Source organism: Anabrus simplex, chromosome 3, assembly GCF_040414725.1.
Source record: "Anabrus simplex isolate iqAnaSimp1 chromosome 3, ASM4041472v1, whole genome shotgun sequence".
NCBI classification, from domain to species: domain Eukaryota; kingdom Metazoa; phylum Arthropoda; class Insecta; order Orthoptera; family Tettigoniidae; genus Anabrus; species Anabrus simplex.
The window spans coordinates 61085278-61104807 of record NC_090267.1 but is presented as its reverse complement, the minus strand read 5'-3'; the positions used below and the strand labels follow the sequence as shown (position 1 = coordinate 61104807).

General features: G+C 41.5%; 1 protein-coding gene across 1 annotated transcript in view; it reads right to left on the bottom strand.

The window, feature by feature from the left end:
• Positions 1 to 19530, bottom strand: part of LOC136865968 (organic cation transporter protein) — a 224244-nt gene that overhangs the window by 81252 nt on the left and 123462 nt on the right. The gene's annotated exons all lie outside the window — the stretch shown is intronic.

Genomic DNA, 19530 nt, shown 5'->3' with positions numbered 1-19530 from the left:
GGTCCGTGGTCCGCCAGCTCTGCACCCCGACCAGTCAACCGAGCAGAGAGGGAGAAGGAGCTCTACCTTGACTCTACGCCTCTGTATTCGGGAGACGGAGATGGGCTGGTCCCCACCGTCGACTGTTCTGCAAATTTTCTTTTTGCTATTGGCTTTTACGTCGCACCGACACTCATAGGTCTTATGGCGACGATAGGATAGGAAAGGCCTAGGAGTTGGAAGGAAGTGGCCGTGGCCTTAATTAAGGTACGGGGCCAGCATTTGCCTTGCGTGAAAATAGCAAACCATGGAAAACCATCTTCAGGGCTGCCGACAGTAGGATTCGAATCCACTATCTCCCGTATGCAAGCTCACAGTCGCGCGCCCCTAACCGCACGGTCAACTCGCCCGGTGCGAATGGTTTTCCGTGGTGTTCAATTCTCTTGCCCCCCTCAAGGCACTTAAAGCCCCTGAAAGGGCCTTGGCCTGCCCAGCGACCGCTGCTCAGCCCGAAGGCCTGCAGATTACGAGGGGTCGTGTGGTTAGCACGACGCATCCTCTCGGCCGTTATTCTGGGCTTTCGAGATCGGGGCCGCCATCTCACCGTCAGATAGCTCTTCAATTCTAATCACGTAGGCTGAGTGGACGTCGAACCAGCCCTCAGGTCGAGACCTGGCCGGGAATCGAACCCGGGGCCTCCGGGCGAGAGGCAGACACGCTACCCCTACATCACGGGGCCGGCTTCAACTCTCTTGCACTAAGGCGAATGCCTGGACAGTTCCTAGTATAGGCTACTGCCGCCAACCCTCTCACCTTCTCCCCACATCTCCTTCTCCGATATAAATCTCCTGGCCCGAGAGACGGCGTTACCATCTAGGAGGCCCGCCTCCCCCTTTAGGGGAGGAATGAAAACATTTAGTAGTAGTAGTAGAAGTAGTTCTTTTTCTAATGTTTGTAGCGTGTGTCGAAAGTGATTAATTTGTTAGCTTACTTCACCTCCTGTTTGCTTCCGTTTGCTTTTGAGTGCTTTTGACTGGAAAAAATCTGCGCACTTTTAAATTTGCTTTTCTCTATATAGATAAACTGTTATATATTCCAACATTACTTGTAAATAATTCTTCTAGTTCTCGTTTGCTAATATAGTAGGTATTTACGAATGAGTGTGAATGGAATTATAAATTCTTTCTAGATTTATTCTGGATAACGAGATTAAGAGTATATTTAAGAACAGAACACTCCTAAAGAACGGAACACTCCTAGAAGTGTAGAAATGTCGATAATACTCTGTTGAGGTGGTTTTGTAATATCTCCCGTTTTCAATTTTAAATTGTTTCGAAGACTAAAATGTCTATGGGGAAGAAACCTAAGAGCATTGAATGTAGAGATCTCAAAAGTGGAACATGCGGATTGTAAAACATTAGTATACTCATATAAAGACTGATTAAAGGAACAGAAAAAACAATTCAGTGAGCTCTAAGGATTCTGAGAGGAAGGAACTTAGAATATAATTGAATTTAGTTAGTTAATTTAGGTTTGTGAATTATCTTTTACAAACTACGATTTACTGAAGACTGCCATTTAAACTTCATTTTATTTAGGTGATGAGATAATAAGTTTCTCACTTTTATGGAATTCACATTTACGTGATATGGTGCATCCTACTTCAACAGCCACGAGTTTCGGACAGCCGGGCTTTCTAAGCCCAATTCGGCAGGTTGGATTCTGGCCCAGCCCGGTGGTATTTGAAGGTGCTCATTTAAATCAGCCTCGTGTCGGTAGATTTACTGGTAAGTTAACGAACTCTTACGGAAAAAAATGTCGGCTCCTCGGCGTCTCCAAAAACCGTAAAAGTAGTTAGTGGGATGTAAAATCTATAACATTATTATTAGCTTCTGACTAATACATGTTTGATAATTTTGATGAGCAGAAGTTTAGACCACCAAAGATGATGTAACGTAAAATCGATCCTTGGAAAGTACACCAGCACTTCTATATTTTGAATAATTCAAAAGAACAGGAACAGTTTTATATGTTGAACAATTTTCGCCACCGAAAAGCTGATTGATGAATATCAACCATAATATGAAACACGAAACTTTGATGATCCAATACATGATTTTCTTCACGTCAAAATGAAGAAATAGTACATTATGCAAAAAGACAAAGACACCTCCGTACAGGCCATGAAGGCCCTTGCAGGAGTGGAAGGTAAAGGCTTCCACCATTGTTAACCGCGGCACATGATGGTGTAGAGTGGTTAGCTGTACGCCCGGCCGCCTTTGCCCCCAGGAATTAACCTGGTACTCATTTTTGGTGTAGGCTGAGTGAAGCTCAGGGCCATATGCACCTCCGGAAGTGCAAATCTCTTTTCTTAAATTTTACGACTTCCTGACAGGGATTCGAACCCACGTGCTTCCGGGCGAACCGAGCACGCCTTTACCGCCTCGGCCAGGCAGCTCCTAGTACATTATGCAACAAGCCTAAAATAGCAATAATTAAGACACGAGTATATTTATAAAACGAGCGAAGCGAGTTGCATACGTCTGTTTATGCTCGACGATAATTATAACTCTATTTTTTAATATTCATAAATTTCTGTCGAGATGTCGCTTGACTGTTGAGTTTACTGAACAGAGCGCAGAGTGCATGCGCTGGGTTATTGAGTTTCCGTGAGTGGATCAGAGACCTTGACAATGTCATATGTTTTCAAAGCTTTGATAGAAGGTTATCATAACCTAGCTTTATTTCAAATATAAATTGTTTGTTGTACAGTTGGTGAAGTGACTTTGCGGGAATGTGCCGTGTGGTTGTGGAATATTGGAAGCAGAAGGTGCATTGATGTTAATATGTGTATCCGACATGTTTGATTTCGGAAACAAGTACGAAGCTAGTGCGTTGAGCGCAGGTGTGATGCTCTCCTTACCTAATTAGTCAAACAGTTGTATCATAATGAAAATCTGAACTCTGATCGGTGGAGAACCTGTATCATAATAAAACTTGAACTATAATGAGTCTCATTAGTATTCATTTTTCTGGCATATAATATTTATATTTCGGTATCGTCGAGCATAAAATAGGTTTTCAATGTTAGTGCCGCGATTTATGTATTTACTTATCACGTGGCTTTTAGTGCCGGGATTGTTACGAAGAAATGTTCGGCTCGCCTGCTACAGGTACTTTTAGTTGACGCCCATGAACATCCTGCGCCTCTGGATATGGGATGATGGTGATTATTAGGTAGGGAGATGGTGAAACTCCATTTTGGCACATAGCCTACTCGCTTCGAATAACACCACGCTCAAGGCTTAACGACTCCATTCGAAGGACGAATCTCCATCAACAGCGTCATATACCCTCTCACTCTATATGGACACTGTAGAGTGATTAGGTATTGAACCGAGGCTTTTGTCACGCAATCTAGCGATTAGAAATTCTATACCACCACCTCTCGTACACTGTCGGCCAACATTCTGAAGATGAAATGTTTCCACTAATGGTATTCGAGCTGGCTAACGACGGTGTCAGACGCTTTAACGATCATGACTACAGGTGTGTGTGTCCTCCGCCGCCTGCAAACTCCACAACCCGCCCAGCATCGACGCTTCTAGATACCACGAGGTGTAGACTGCAGCACGCTGACGTAATCGTGTGTGACGTCAGTCAGCATGCATAAATTAGGCGACGTCTTCTCCACTGCAGGCACTCCCACAGTGTCCAGCGATCAGACTACACCGTATGTCAGACACGGAGGTACCCTCTTAAAAATGTGTTCTGAACAGGTGGACTAATTCTAGTCGGGAGGTCTCACCTAGGGACATCTCTGCCTCAAGTATCCTGCCTCCCGTATCACCGACATGCGTCCTGTCCTAGCATTCTGCTACTCATGAACTTTACCACAAGTTCCTTGCAAGTTCTCCAACTTCGGCCTAGCATTCTGCTACCACGAACTTTAATCCAAGTTCCCTGTATAATTCTACAAACTACAGATAGTCATCAGCTATCACGGACATTCGTTCCTTCAAGCGTCCTATCTTATCAAGATATACAGCATTGTACATATTAATATTAATATATGTGATTGAACATATTTCGCAGACCATCAGTCTACTAGTTTATGTCATTATTTAACGTGTGCAGCGCTTCAAGCAACAAGTCAGCTTTCGTTTTTTTTGTATATACTGTGTAAGGATTTACAAATAATAAACTTTTATGTTGCGCTTTGTATATCGAGTTCCTTGTATACAACAACTACCATTCAGCCAATGCAATCTCGTGTCCTCATACCGAGGTGGTGCAGCTATTTCAGGCACACCCCCAATGGAGGTGAACTGCATGTACCATTTCAACCAATTACCATACCTCCTGCCATTCTTAAATTTCTGGCAATACCGGGAATCGAACCCGGGACCCCTAGGACGGCAGCTAATAACACTAACCGTTACGCTGTGAAGGCGGACAGTCAGCCAACGAGGAAAAGTGTCTGTGGAAAGGAGTGAACATTATTATTTTTCATAACCACGAATCCAGTTACTTAGCAGTACACAATCGGTGTTTTCTTCTTCTTCTTCTTCTTCTTCTGGTTTCGTTATGCCCACTCATAGAGTGCGTTTGAATTTGTTCACTGGCTTGAGGACTTTCGGCTTCCCATTCTTTCACAATCTGTTCATGAACTCACTGTGTTGCTGTTCCGTTCTTCTGACCACTTTGTACCAGTCCTGCTGCTAGTTTTCGACATAAATGTGTGTTTATTTACTGACGTCCTGAAGACTTCGAGATTTCTCATGATGTCATCCCCGATGTTCAATTCATTCAGGTCCCTTCTTGTTTCCCCTAGCCAATTTGTTCTTGCTGTTTGGAAACTTATTATAGTGAATAATATTCGTGTGAGTCTGTTATCCATCTTAAAAATGTGTCGACAAATTTCCGTACGGTATTGGTCAAACTATCTGTGTGACTATAGAGGTCTACAGTTCGCCTTTTGATTCAAATTCCATTTTCTTGTGTGGGATCGAACATTGTTGTTAGATCGATTTTGAGATTACAGGTGAACCGATCGACGAAAGCTCTTGGTCTGTAGCTTTGCAGTGTCTTTAAAAGCATAACTGTTTCTTGCCGTACATTTTTAAATTATTGAAGAAAAATGTAACATTCTGATTCGTCAAAGCGCTCGTCAGTACTTCGAAGGCCACCTGGAGTTTGGTAGCGCTGTGGCATAAAATGCGAGAGGGGAGGTGGAAGGGGACAAGCACGCATGCACCGTCTTCCTGGTCAGCTGTTCAAGTCTGTGTTGTGTTGCAGGCGCAATGTAGCTTCTCTTAGGAGCTCTCCTTATATTTGCTAGCTTGAAATGATGTCGGAGAAATGTAAGGCCCTTTTCTCCTTGTCGTAATTTTAACACTAAGGCTGTGAACTTCTTCCACTCCGGTAGTACGGAAAGTGAGTTGATCCTTCGTGTCATAATTTACTGTCATGGAAACCCGAAGGTTTGGAAAACTGCAACGTGCCAATTTTCAAATCTTATTTGTCTGACATTGTACTCATAGAAAACCAGGAACACCTTTAAATTATATTAATGAAATCCTTGACGTACCCCAAAAATCACAAATGCCAATAATGCATTTTTCAACGATGGTCCCCTGCGTTTTGCAAAAACGTATATGCTTCAATTTAGGGCTTCGTATTTTATTAGTAGCGTGTTCAGGAATAGCCACCAATTTGCTTCCCAAATGTCGATCAGTGCACTGTAGATTCAAAATAGGCAGGTTTCTATAATTTCTCGATAAAACACTTCCATTTGCTTTTAAGTGGCTTCAGTTTCCAATTCGCTTGGTATCACTATCAAAAACGCTCAAGGAGAAACACTAGAACTTGCAAGTTTCAGCCATGGCATATGAGCAATGTCAAGAATGCGAACTTTTGACGTCCTTAAAGTTGCAAAACGGCCAAAAATTAATTGTAAAAATAATGTTAATAACGTAATTTTATTTGATTCCCGTCCCACTAAATACGTTTACGGTTTTTCGGAGACACCGAGACGCCGGAATTCAGTCCGGCAGGAGTTCTTTTACGTGCCAGTAAATCTAGCGACACAAGTTTGATATATTTTAGTACCTTCAAATACCACCGGACTGAGCCAGGATCAAACCTACCAAGTTGGGGTCAGAAGGCCAGCGCCTCAAACGTCTGAGCCACTCAGCCCGGCACTCGGCGTACAAAGAATGTCTTACATATATATCCTTCAGTAAATATTTACCCCCATTGACCGTCATCTTTTGACGAGTTTCGTGTAGTTAATATTATTATTATTATTATTATTATTATTATTATTATTATTATTATTATTATTATTATTATTATTATTATTATTATTATTAATTTCCTAATATTAGGAAATGCGATAGGTGGCCTGATATTTCTCATACCAAAAGGGGCTCAGAATGTTGTTGATTCAGCCTGCGTAGTATATTTGATTTGATTGATGCTTTATTTATTCTGGCAAGATTAAGGTCAGATGGCCTTCTGTTATATCTAATAACCAGATTAATACAAGGCTACATATTATGCCTGCAAGCACTACAGCAGAAGGCAGCCGGCGCCCCGGTCAAGGAGAAGGAGCTTGCCTTTTACTCGGAAGCCCCGGATTTGATCCCCGGCCACGTCAGGGACTTTTACCTGAATCTGAGGGCTGTATCGATTTCCATTCAACCTACATGAGAATCATGGAGGAGCTACCTGATGGCGAGATAGTAGTGCTGGTGTACAGTAGAATGCAAATATATTGACCGAGATGATTCGTTACAATAACCGCGCGCCACTTCATATATGATAACCAGGGAGAGGATTTTGAGACACTAAAATTACCCAGAATAGGTAGGCTAATTTGCACTTAAAATTCGCAAAATCGGCACTAAAATCGCATAAAAGACACTAAGAACAACTCTAATATACCATCTCCTTAGCGTTAAAATTTAATCAGCGTATGTGAATCATGGGCCGGCCCCGTGGTGTAGGGGTAGCGTGTCTGCCTCTTACCTGGAGGCCCCGGGTTCGATTCCCAGCGAGGTCAGGGATTTTTACCTGGACCTAAGGGCTGGTTCGAGGTCCACTCAGCCTACGTGATTAGAACTGAGGAGCTATCTGACGGTGAGATAGCGGCCCCGGTCTAGAAAGCCAAGAATAACGGCCGAGAGGATTCGTCGTGCTGACCACACGACACCTCGTAATCTGCAGGCCTTCGGGCTGAGCAACGGTCGCTTGGTAAGCCAAGGCCCTTCAAGGGCTGTAGTGCCAAGGGGTTTGGTTTGGTTTGGTTATGTGAATCATACCACTTCGTTCTCAGCTAAAGGTTTTAGCCAAGGGACAAGTAGTTACCAAAATCAGGAAAAGCTAAACGTAATTATTGTGATTCATATTATTTTTGATTATTATTAATGCAGTTAAAGACACTGTTATCTCTTCCAGACAATAATTATGTCAACAAGGCATTCCAAATGAATATTAGTCAGCACGTTACAATGGACAACCAGGTATGGTTCCAAATTTTGTCGGCTAATGTATTTATGTATAAATTAAGAAAATGAACTTTCCACTTCACATAAGGTCAGGGGGACAGTGTGTAAGAACAGCCAGCTCTACTGCGGAGAAACCTGGCGGTGGTGCTACGTCTTTCCTTTCAAGAACAGCCGCAATGACTAGAGCATCCTTCCAGCCTGGATTCCTCTGCATTATACTGTGTAATTTGACTCTGATCTCATCTCATATCGCTCCATTAAAGTCAGGAATGGTCGGTACCACCTCATGAACAATCCCTACAACCTTCGCAAGAGGTAATTCTCTCTCATCCAGCTGCTTTATTGTGGAAGTTAGCTGTTCAAACTTGGAAGAAATGTTCTTGAGACCGCTGAAAATCTTGCGGTTGGCCAGTGCAGGGTGCAGATTCAAAGCCAGATCACTCCAAGCAGAATCACAGGACAGAAAGAACGCTGTTGTCCTTTAATCACATGTAAGTGCCTGTCTTTGGTAGCTACCTGCAAGTATCCCTGCTTTCAGCGGCTCTCTGGTAAATAAAACTAACAAAGTAGAGGTGGGTGGAAAAATACGATCTCAAAACTTAAAAAAATTGTCGTTTTGGGAACTTAACATGCAAATATATTCAAAACAGGCATTTGTTGGCGCTATAAAACCCATGTATTTCCTTCACAAATCGACTAAAATAGATTTAAGATCTATGAGCCATCAATTTTGGGTTGAGGATAAAAGTAGACATTTATGAAAACATCCTCTCCTTAATGATAACCAAGTTGACAGATAAATTTTAAACAACTCAGTCCGTTTAAAATTGTGCTAAGTACTTCAATCTCTAAGACTAGTATTGTAACTGATTTCATGTAAATAGTTAAAAACATTAATTAAGAAACAAGACGTGGTTTCCCATTTTCACGCCAGGCAAATGCTGGGGCTGTACCTTAATTAAGGCCACGGCCGCTTCCTCCCCACTCCTAGCTCCTTCCCATCCTTGCGTCGCGAAAATGAAGTGCAGTAAAACTTCACTAATAGTGCATTTTCTGGTAACGTCAATGTGCCGCATTTTTTCAGGCGCATCTTACGCCCTCGCTCACAACAAGGGGCCGATGATCTAGAAGTTAGGCCCCTTTAAACAACAAGCATAATCATCATCATCATCATCATTATTCAGATAGCTCCTTTCATACCGTGCATGGGTCTCATACTGCATCACTGAAGTGTTGCTGTCCAGCGCCATCTGTTGGTCATTTTGTGTACTTTATTTCAGAATCAATAAAACTCCATGTCATGTCAACCATGTGTGTCAATTATTACCTCTCTACTTCCAATTTTCCGTGAAGTATTGTCTCGTCAAATGTTAACGAACTTTTTGGTCAGCCTGTATATAATCATATCGACCAGAATTTCAAATATATGTAGGCCTATTTTTGTGAACTTCTCAAATTGAAAATTTAATTTGCTTAAATGAATCGAAATAGGCATGAAATTGAAAACGCCGCAGGAATTAAATAATCAATGTCTTAGAAATTATCAAAAGAATTACAAGGTCTAAGACCTCACCGTTGCTGAGGAAAGGGTACATCAATATGACGAAAATTCAAATTTGAACAAATATTAGATTCGAAAACATTTTACCTAAATTAACTAATCAATGTTTGTAGCCAAGAATTTATTTTAAAGCAGTGTACAATGTTTCATGATTCCTGTTCAAATACAGTAGTGTCCGAGTAACAGAAAATTTACAAAATCAATTAATTTTCGTGCACGTCTCCACCCAACTTGAGCGAGGAAGGCTACGTTCGAGAAGGTTTTGTTTTCGAAGAGTTACGAGAAAATAGCTTCAAAACATCTCTTTAAATACTGAAACAAGCCGATAATTCCGAGCTTGTTATTTTAAATGCTTGGGCTACTTTTCCATTTCAGATTACGCTGTGCCACTCCAGTGGCTTGGTAAATATACTTATTGAAGTGTGATTTTTTCTTTACATTAGTATTCTGTGTGCCTGGCTCTTACCCGGAGGCCCCGGGTTCAATTCAAGGCCAGGTCAGGGATTTTTACCTGGATCTGAGGGCTGGTTCGAGGTCCACTAAGCCTACAAGATTAGAATTGGGAAGCTATCTGACGGTGAGATAGCGGCCCCGGTCAAGAAAGCCAAGAAAAACGGCCGAGAGGACTCGTTTTGCTGACCACACGACATCTCGTAATCTGCAGGCCTTCGGGCTGAGCAGCGGTCGCTTTTTAGGCCAAGGCCCTTCAAGGGCTGCAGTGCCATTGGGGGGGGGGAGGTTAGAATTCTGTACATTATTTACGATATGTGACTAAATAAACAGCTTCCATAATTTGAAATTTGTCTGTTTCAGAAATTTTGTTCCTGCAATCCTAACACAGCGTTCATTCAGCCTGTGTATCACAGATTTCAAGTGATATAATAATATGTGCTTGGTGTTATGTCCCAGTAAGGAAATAGTGAAGCAACTAAACGTCAGTTAAAATACTCGATCTGCTGCTTGTTTTTAGTACTAAAATTTCAGTGTCAATAGATGTATTCCTATATCTCCTCTCTGAGATTTGGAATTCCTATTCATATCTCCAACAAGCTCTGCCGATGTTGAAGTCAACAATTCGATGGCGTTATTGTTTTGCTAGCAGAAAGACAGACACACCCGACCTCTTGAAAGTCTTGAATGCCCTGTCGTAAAGTTGATTTCTCTGCAGATGATGGTGTTGGTTGAGTGGGTTGCTTTGGTTTCCTTCTGTCTTAATTGGCCAGTGTGCGGCCTAGCGAATGTGCGCTGGGTGCTGTGCTTGATGGAGCATTACGTAGTGGCGTGAGTCGCCTGAGTGGTTAAGCTGCAGTGCGTACAGTGGTCACCCAACCATGGGGTGGCCACGCCCGATGTTGCTTAACTGTCGATCATTGCTTACTCTGCAGTTCCAGTGCTTTAAGGAGTGAGGAAGGGAGTTACTAGGTTTAACTGGGCGTAGGGAGGTGGTGTTGCGTGGCTGGGTCGCTTTTTGGTTGAGTGGAGTTGGTTTAGTTTATGATTAGTTGTCTACTTAGCATGGTCATGGGGAGTTGCGGGTTCTGGGCTGTGATCAACTTGAGTAAGAGGATGTTTAAGAGGGTGGAGTTGTCTTGGTTGGGCGGGAAGGTATGGTCATAACGAAGGGGTCCTGGGTGCGGAGGTTTAGGGATTTGGCGGCTAAAGAGGGGAGGGGGGGGGGGGTTGTTCGTGTGTGTAGGTGTTGTGCTCTTCTGTAGTGTGCTTTAATTGCCCTTTTCAGGAAGGGGCAACCAGGGAACGGGGCGGCATGACTGCCTTGGCAGTTGGCACACCTAGCCTGGTCCCGGGGCACCGTGTAATCAGTGTGGCGGTAGGAAGCGCCACATCCATTACACAGGGTAGATTCTGAGCAGGTGATCCCAACCACATTATCTACGCGATTATCAACCCATGCTGTCATTATCCAATCAGTCATCAATGATCTGCATTTAGGGCTGTTGCCCAGTGGCAGATTCCCTATCAATTGTTTACCTCATATTTACTTTTATTTATAATTGTTTACCTAAGTTTTTCTTAAATACTTTCAATGAACTTGGGAAATTCATCGAACATTTCCCTTGATAATTTATTCCAATCCCTTACTCCTCGTCCTATAAATGAATGTTTTCCACAATCTGTCCTCTTGAACTCTAACTTTGTCTTCATATTATGATCTTTTCTACTTTTAAAAGCTACACTCAAGTTCATCCTTCTACTCATGTCATTCCACACCAACTCACCACTGACAGCTTGAATCATACAGCATAGTCGAGCTTCTCGCCTCCTTACTCCTCAGTCTTCCCAGCCCAGAGTTTGCAATATTTTAGTAACACTACTCCTTTGTCGGAAATTACCCAGAACAAATCGTCCTGCTTTTTCTTTGAATATTTTCCAGTTCTCGTGTCAAGCAATCCTGGTGAGGGTCTCATACACTGGATCCATACTCTAACTGCAGTCTTACCGAGACTTATACTCCCTCTCCTTTACATCCTTCCTACAACCCCTAAATACTCTCATAAGCATGTGAAGAGATCGGTAACCTTTATTAACTACCTCAATATGATTACCCCAATGAAGATCGTTCCTTATGGTAACGCCTACGTACTTGCAGTGTTCCCCATGAGGCATTATCATGCCATCAACACAATAATTAAAACTGAGAGGACTTTTTCTTTTGGTGAAACTTACAACTTGACTTTTCATCCAATTTACATTCATACCATTGTCTGCTGCCCGTTTAAGTTCCCCTGCAATCGTTCGCAATCCTGCAACTCATTTACTACTCTATATAGTGTAACAGAAACATCAAATATCCTTATATGTGATTCCAGATTTTTACTCATATCATTTACGTATATATTAGAAAACATAAAGGTCCACTTATACTTCCCTGCGGGATCCCCCTATCTTAATCATTGCAGGATTAAATAACGATTCACCTACTCAAATTCTCTGAGTCCTATTTTCTATAAATATACCCACCCATTCAGCCACTCTTTTGTGTGGTCCAATTGCCCTCATTTTTGTCAGTAATCTCCTATGATCTACCCAATCAAAAGCCTTCGATAGGTCAATACCAATACAGTCCATTTGACCTCCTGAATATAAAATATCTGCTATATCTTGATGGAATCCTACAAGTTGACCTTCAGTGGAATAACCTTTCTTGAACTTGAACTGACTTACATAAAACCTGTTAGTAATCTCGCAAACGTGCCTAATATAATCTGAAAGAATGCTTTCCCAGAGCTTAAAAACTATACATGTCAATGAATATTGAATTTTCACGACCGCATTGTAATCGAAATCGGAAAATCGGGAGGTTGTGGGTTAGGATCCCACTAGTGTCTGGCTGGCGATTTTTGTTCTGTACTTAACATCTCTTCAACACGTACTAAATGTACGTAACACGACCTAATAGGTTGAAAGTCGGTTTCGATTATACATGTCAAGCTGACTGGCCTGTAATTTTCCGCTTTATGTTTGTCACATTTTCCCTTGTACACTGGGGTTACTATTGCAACTCTTCATTCATTTGGTATAGCTCCTTCATGCAAACAGTAATCAAATACGTATTTCAGATATAGCACTATATCCCAACCCATAGCCTGTAATATATCCCCATTAATCTTGTCGACTTTAACTGCCTTTCGAGCTTTCATCTTATGTATCTGCTTATAAATGCGTTTATTATCATAGGTAAATTTCAGTATTTCGCCATTATTAGTCGTCTCCTCTATCCGGACATAATCTTCAAATTCAATTACCCTTACATATTGCTGATTGAATACTTCCGCATTATGTAAGTCCTAGGATATACACTCCCCTTAATGATCCCAGGAATGTCCTTCCTGGAACCTGTTTCTGCCTTAAAGTATCTATACATGTCCTTCCAATGCTCCCTACAATTCATGCGTCTTTCAATGGTGTTTGCCATCATTTTTTCCGTAACTGATTTTTTCGCTGAATTCAACTTCCTAGTAAGCCCATTCAGTCTCTTCTTATTCCCGCAACCATTCCTAATTCTTCTTCTTTCGAATCTGCTCTTTCTTTTTAATCTTTTTATTTCCCTGTTATAACGGGTCTTTACTATTCCTTACCACTTTTAAATATACATATCTGTTTTACACTCCTATCCATGGACTTTTAACATTTTTATTTGCCATTTTCCGTTTATCATAATTGCTTTTTTTTAAATTTCCCATTCCCCGTTTATCCGACGTATGGTATTGTCTAATAGTCCTACTTTTAAAACGTTCTTTTGCAACACATTATTTTTAATTCTGACAAAGACAGCTTCATGATCACTTATACCATCTATCACTTCAGTTTTCCTATAGAGCCCATATGGTTGTATCAGCACAACGTCCAGGATATTTTTCCCTCTAGTTGGCTTTCTGATTCAGCTGTCCTTCCCATAAAAACTTATTCGCCATTTGTTGGTCATGCTTTCTGTCATTTGCATTCCCTTCCCAGTTAACATTTGGCAAGTTCAGATCACCCACTACAATAACGTTCCTCTCTGTATCTTTCCCCGCATAGCTGATTACCTTATCAAATAATTCTGCATCAGCGTCAGTCCGATCTGTATATCCCAAAAACATTAAGTTGCCAGCTGTCCTCAGAGGTGAGTCTTACACCTAGAATTTTATGTTCTTCATCCTTAACATTTTCGTAGCTTACAAATTCTTCTTTCAACAGTATAAATACTCCACTTCTTATCGTTCCTAACCTGTCTCTAGAATAAACACTCCAGTCCTGTGAGACAATTTCCGCATCCATTACATCAGTGGTCAGTCATTATGAAATTCTTATTCAAATATCTGTAAATATATATCTATCAAATTACTTAATTCTCTTCCTTTCCTTACAATGCTTCTAGAGTTTAAGACTAACAGTTTTATGCCATCCTTACTCGACTTCATGCTTCCTATACTGACATCATAGCTCCCGATTCCACCCCGTTTCCCTGAATGTACCTCCCTACAACGTTTCCAAACAAACCTCCAAAACTTATATGTAGCACTGAGGTTCAAGTGAAGGCCATCTGAGCGTAGATCCCTATCTCCTACCCACCGATTAGGATATACAAATTTCACTCCCAATTTCCCACATACCCATTAGATAGTCTCATTTAAATCCCCGATTACCCTCCATTCAGTATCGCTCCTACACTATCCCACTAATAACAATCTTTGCTTCCGTAAACTTCTTCCGTGCCGCCGTAACCAGATCCCAAACATCTCCAACTATGTTAGTACAAATTCTTGTTGCCGTACGTTGTTGGTACCAACACGAAAAATTGCTACCTTCTCCTTACCCTCCTCCCTTCCTTCTATTTGCCTCAACATCTGCCTTAATCTGATTCCTGGATAAAACTCTACCCTGGTTCTCTTTCCTCAACACATTTTCCCCCACATGCCTGACAATTGAGTCACTCAAGAATAGATCCTCAACCCCACCCCCATAAAATCCCCTCCACTATTTCTCTGACGCCTTCAGAACGCACTTCCTCCTACCTTTTCTCCCTCTCATTACCCTGTTACACCTTGCTCTTCCTATCCTGTGCTCTACGCTTTCTTTCCTATTGGTCCCTTTCCTCTTGGCCCGCTCCACCTCTGTAACACTTTCCTGATCTGCATCTTCCCTTTGCTGATCTGCCTGCAGTGACTCACAGTGACTTGTCACAGTATTAAAAAAAGACCAGCTTTCATCATACACTCACTCATTCCGTAGACTTCTGAGACCGAGTTCGATAGCTGCAGTCGCTTAAGTGCGGCCAGTGTCCAGTATTCGGGAGATAGTGGGTTCGAACCCCACTGTCGGCAGCCCTGAAGTTGGTTTTCCGTGGTTTCACATTTTCACACCAGGCAAATGCTGGGGCTGTACCTTAATTATGGCCACGGACGCTTCCTTCCCACTCCTAGCCCTTTCCTCTCCCATCGTCGCCATAAGACCTATCTGTGTCGGTGTGACGTAAAGCCAATAGCCAAAAAAAAAAAAAAAAAAAAAAACTTCTGAGAGACGTGAAGTTCCCGTGCCGATCTCACAATCCTCTTCCATCCTTTTCGATCTTGGGCACGCTATTCCCAGTTATCAATTTGGAGGTTCCGGCATACCTTGTTGATCTACTTCTTCCAGGTGCTTCGGAGTCTTCCTGAAGGTCTTTTCCCATCAAGAGACCCCTTGTATAGATCTACCGGTGCTCTATTTTCCTGTATCCTCAGTACATGTCCAGCCCAGCGCAGTCTGTTGGATTCTATCACACCCATTATAGTGTGTTATTGAGATAGGGTGTAAATCTTATAATTACATCTTTTCTGCCAGCTTTGAGAGATAGGATCAAACCATGGGCCAAATATTTTTCTATAAACTTTATTCTCATTTAAATAATTTCTGTTAATTGATTTCGATCACATGTCAGTTGCAAATATTACAGCTACAGCCCGGCAGAAATTCTCATGAAAACCCTTTCAACGAGGTAATTGATCATTCATACTTCGTTGAAACCGTTAATTTACTTTAATATCAAAAAAGGTTAACTCACTATTGCATCGAACTTTCTGCAGCATTGCCTCATCATCATCATCATTGCGTAAGAATCCACCTGCAGTATGAATATGTAATTTAACAGAATCCTGTACAAGGATTTGTATCTAAACTTTTCCTGAACACGTTACCGTAAAAGAAAAAACCGTAAAATCATTATTGTTTTGGTTCCTCTGATTTCTTCTTTTATTCCTTTGTCTTTCTTGTCTCACTGTTATTTGCCTTATTATTATTACTAATAGTAATTATGTTATTGTCTTTACTCCCACTAACTACTATTTTTTGGTTAACAGAGATGATGAGGTGCCGGAATTTAGTACCTCAGGATTTCTTTTGCGTGCCACTAAATCTGCCGACACGAGGCTGACGTATTTGAGCAGCTTCAAATACCACCGGACTGAGCCAGGATCGAACCTGCCAAGTTGGAGTCAGAAGGACAGCACGTCAACCGTCTGAGCCACTCAGCCCGGCATTATTATTATTTCTGTAAATCAAACCAAATAATTCAATCAATCAGTCAAACATCATTGATTTGAATCTAGGGCAGTCACCCAGATGGCAGATTCTGTAACAGTTTTTTACCTTTCTGTTCTTAAATGATTGCAACGAAGTTGGAAATTTATCAACCATTTCCTCTGATAAATTACTCCAGTCTCTAATTTCTCTTCCTATAAACGAATATGTGCCCCGAATTTACCTCTTGAATTCCAACTTTATCTTCATTATATGATATTCATACTTTTAAAAACTCCATTAAAGAATATTTGCCTACTAATGCCATTCCACGCCATCTCGAATTATTCCGCTTAGTCTAGTAGTTCATCACCGTACTTCCAAGTCTTCACGGCATTTGACACATTTACGTAACACTACGCTATTGTCGGAAATCACCCAGATCAAATAATTGTGCTGCTTTCCTTTGAATCCTTTCCAGTTCCAGTATCAAGTAATCCTGGTGAGTGTCCTATACACAAGGACCATACTCTAATTGGGATCTTAGTGATTTGTACACCCTCTCCTTTACATCTTTACTACAACCTCTAAATAACTTCATAACTATACGAAGAGAGCTCTAACCTTTATTTACATCCCCGTTTATGTGATTACCCCAATGAAGGTCTACTGTACGTTATATTAACACCTCGGTACTTACAGCGACCCCCATGAGTAAGTGTTATCCCATAAAAACAGTAATTAATACTAAGAGAACTTCTCCTCTTTGTGTAACAACCTGAATTTTCAGCCCGTTAACCACCATGCCATTGTCTGCTGTCCATCTCACAACTTTTTCGAGGTCTTTTTGTAGTTGCCCACTATCCAGTAACTTAATTATTACTCCATACACTACATCATCATCAGTAAAATCCTTATCTGAGATTCGAGTTCCTTGCTACTAAATAAATAAATAAATAAATAAATAAATAAATAAATAAATAAATAAATAAATAAATAAATAAATGCCACAAAATTTTAAAAAGTGGTACGAGGGCTGGAACGGGGAGGTCAAATGAGTAGCGGTGGGTTCGATTCCCACCTTAGTCATCCTGGAAGTGGTTTTTCGTGGTTTCCCACTTCTCCTCCAGGCAAATGCCGGAATGGTCCCTAACTTAAAGCCACGGCCGCTTCCTTCCCTCTTCCTTGTCTATCCCTTCCAATCTTCCCATCCTTCACAACGGCACTGTAGGAGGTCAGGCCGCTTGGGTGAGGTACTGGTCATTCTCCCCAGTTCTATCCCCCGATCCAAAGTCTGAAGCTCCAGGACACTGCCCTTGAGGCGGTAGAGGTGGGATTCGTCGCTGAGTCCGAGCCCATCAAAAAGCCAGTTCCCGCCAAGACTATACCGGTCTTCTAGCCTTGTACCAACCCTACAAACAGATCAAAACCACAACAACATGCTCAAAAACCACAGTTACTTATCGCTAGACACACAAAACAGTAAATCACAACCACCATAACCGAAGCACTGGAAACCAACAGGCCACCGAGGCGGGATGTACACACATGCTGCAACTACAGACGCTAAATTGCTTTTTCAAAATTTACAGTGCCGCTAACAACCGGCACCAGCGAATCTATATATATAAAAGCAAGTCGGGCTGGAGCGATGTATATATAAATATTTAAAAATGAAAAAAGACGTGAATTAATGAGGCACTTCCAGAAATCTCAGAAATTTGAAACTTGGTACGAGGGAAACTGATGACCCCAGGATCCCTAGAAAAATCGGAAATTCTCAAAATTCCCTGAAGGGGGCACGCTGGGGGGCTCAAATTTTGGGCTCAGTATAAGAACACAGTCGTATAGTATATCCAAAACGATAACCTATAGGTTTCGTGGGCTTAAAAATTTTCGGGAATTTCCTCATTTTTATCCCCCATCCCCCCAAATCAAGTTGGCGGCACAACCTGCGAGACGAGGTAGACAATTGAAATTTGGTGAAATTATAGCTTTTGGTCTCTAACCGACGGGAAAATTCCAAGATGTTCAAATTTTTCACTTTTTACCCCCAAGGATATCGAAATATGGAGGCAATTTTAATGACTGTGCAGACATTCCTTTTGAGCTATTTTTTGGCTAAACGGTAAGTCGTATCACAAAACGGATGGCACAATGTCCCTTCAATTCGGAGTGATCTACAACTTTGGTCCTGTGACATTTTGTCGTATCTCTCTCCCTTATACGTTAAATTTGGCCGTATTTCTGGATTGTTCGTAAATTTGGTGATTTTTACAAGTATATTTTATTGTTTGACACACTTATAAGAATGATAGGATCATCACGTTGTGTGCGCACATTGGCACGATTAAGGGACATATGTGTACCAAATTTCATGATTCTAGCTTATACATAAGTAGGCAAAATGTAATGTAAAATGTTAAAAATGCACCCAAATTTCACCCTATTCAAAATTGGAACTCAATTTACCCCCTTAATATGGGAGATACGAGGAAATGGTTTAGATACAAACATGTAGAGCGATAAATGAGGCGTCTGATGGCGCAAACCGTTTCTTAATATCATAAACCGTTTAGGAGATATGAATCTCGAAGTGGAAGTCTGCACTTTTCAACGTGCTCATGCTTATCCGTCATCTATATAAATAAAATTGTTTCTGTTTGTCTGTTTGTCTGTTTGTCTGTTCCACCATCACGTCGAAACGGCTGGATAGATCTCAACCAAACTTCATATTTAGAGTATACTGACCCCGGGGAAGGTTTCGATATGCATATCATTTTAAAATCTTTGAAAAGACGGGGGTTTTATAGGAAAAACGGTTTTCCTCCATTTTCTCTTATACTATTATAGGCAAAATATCGAATTTGTCGTATAAGGACGAGACAAAGCTCAATTTAATCCTCTTGACGCAAAGAACAAAACTCGGTAAGCCCTACGGGCCCGAAAACCATGTTTTAAGGCCCTAAAACCAACCGTTACGGAGATATTGGCACCACACTACCCCTGCTCTAGGAATCGGATAAAGAAATGAACTGCCGTAACCATGGCAACGTCAGCTCCAGGATTCTAGAGCAGTGAGATTATGCATGTACGTTTGGGCATAGCTGTCAACCAAAATAGGTACAAATAAGACTTAATATCTGGGAAAAAAATATACTGTTGTGTAAGGCACTCATAGGACTCCTTTGGGCGGGGATGGAAAGGGGGTGAAGAACGAGTGTAAAAATCTTACTATATATAGAAATGGAAGTGTGTGTGTAAATGACACATCTCCAACTAAACCACTGGAGCAATTTCAACCAAACTTGGTACACGAATCACTTACTATCGGGAGACGATCACTGTGGGGGGTAAGCCAACCCTAGCGCCCTTAAGGGAGAGGGTCAGGGGGGTGGTAGTTACAATAATAATCGAGAATAGTGTCGAATTCATAGTTTTCGGGGTCGCTGAGTTGAAAAGTGATACTCTAGAATTTTT